Source organism: Populus alba, chromosome 17 (assembly GCF_005239225.2).
Source record: "Populus alba chromosome 17, ASM523922v2, whole genome shotgun sequence".
NCBI classification, from domain to species: Eukaryota; Viridiplantae; Streptophyta; class Magnoliopsida; order Malpighiales; family Salicaceae; genus Populus; species Populus alba.
Genome location: NC_133300.1, coordinates 6270404 through 6272169, shown reverse-complemented (window position 1 = coordinate 6272169; position 1766 = coordinate 6270404).

Here is a 1766-nt window from a genome sequence, read left to right as displayed (position 1 = left end):
TTGTTACTAATTTGAATGGCTTTCAATGTTGGAATTGGAAATGCAACTAATATTTCTCGGTTGAATTGTTGTTGCGATTGAATTGGCAGAATTGGAAAATGGAGAACTATATTCATTGGTTTGAATGGCTGTTAATGGAAGGGCTGTTGCCATTTCTGTGTTGTTTATTCATATCTGTGTAAGTACTATTAAAAGCGTAAATTCTCATCCAACCATTTTCATTTAACTCCAACAAATAAAGAAGCAAATACCACTTGAATTTGCTTGTTTTTGGAGAAGGTTAGTTGCCAGGTTGAGGTTATGTAATAAATCAATTTTGATTTCAGTAATAGCTTTATATTCACTTATTGTTTTATATCCTCAAACCTCAATTAATGCTTTCATTATCGCAAATGAACTGAACTTGTTTTTAATTATATGCTTGTGATGCACACAATATTGTAATTCATAATTAAACTAAAAATATGTATGATAATATTGGGAATGCTTCCCAAAGTTATTGTTTTAGGGTTAAGTAAGGTCACCTATGAAATTTTTGAAATATTCAAAACAAATTCATCCAATGAACATGTATTCTATGCACTGTCAAGGAGTGAATTAATATCATGTGTTGTAGATATTTATGTGAATTGGTTTAATGCTCTATTGATGATCATATAACAATGTATGAATAATGTTCAGTATGTCGTCTATATGGTTTTGGTGTACAGTACGGATGTTTTGGAGTGGAATCGGTTTACTCTCAATGGGACATACCAGATGAGTGATGACAACTATGAAAATCAAACACCATGTATGATGATAAGGCAAATTATTTTGGCATTAGGAGTGTGATCACAAAATAAATTAATAATAATGGCATCGTGAGCACTGACTATGCTATTATTAATACTTTTTATTTTACAAAAAACCAGGTATGGTTTCATACAAAACACCATGAATAGATGTTGAATAAAATTTTAAACGGCATTGGGTAATCTTATTAAATATTTTCATGATCAGGAACATGAAGAGTTTTGTGTTGATTGAACTTCTACGGGCTAACAACAACTAAACGGATAGTTTATTAAGAAAGTAGCATGTTCTCTACACTTTAGCTCTAGGAGCTGTCAAACAAGAAGTTAGGAGATGATTTCAACATTCAGGTAAACCATAAGCAGAATTCAATAAAGTTCTGATGCATAGGGTCAGTGTGCTGTTAATGTGATTTTATCAACAGGTAGATCCAGAATTCTCAACAACTCAATGAAAATTGCACATGAAATCAAGATAACTGCCACAGTCAGGCAAAAAAATACTTAATAATGTAAATAATTTAAACAAGTACAATCAGATATTTGAAAGTGACAGTTTAACTGACTCGGAAACTATTTTTTTGTTTTACTTAGAATTAATTGGAGATGATTTATGAACACATGTAGCTGCATGTTATTATATCAACAAGAAAATCAAATACCATTATTGGTAGAAAAGGTTACTCCACGCAAACATATAATGGCAAGCATTAACTTTCACATACAATTAGTTGTTTGGGCTGGTGGAAAAGTAGTGCACACGATACAGAATATTTTCATGAGGTGATTGACATCAAATATACGATTTCCGAAGCCACCAGAGATGCAAAAATTAAATAAATAGGCTCGGTGTGTTCAATGTGAGTATATATTTTCCTGTGTCTGATAATGGATAAATAAGTTTGTACAATTATTATCTTGATTGGAGAAAAAAATTTTATCTTGTATGATTCTGGGATATCCAAATTGTTA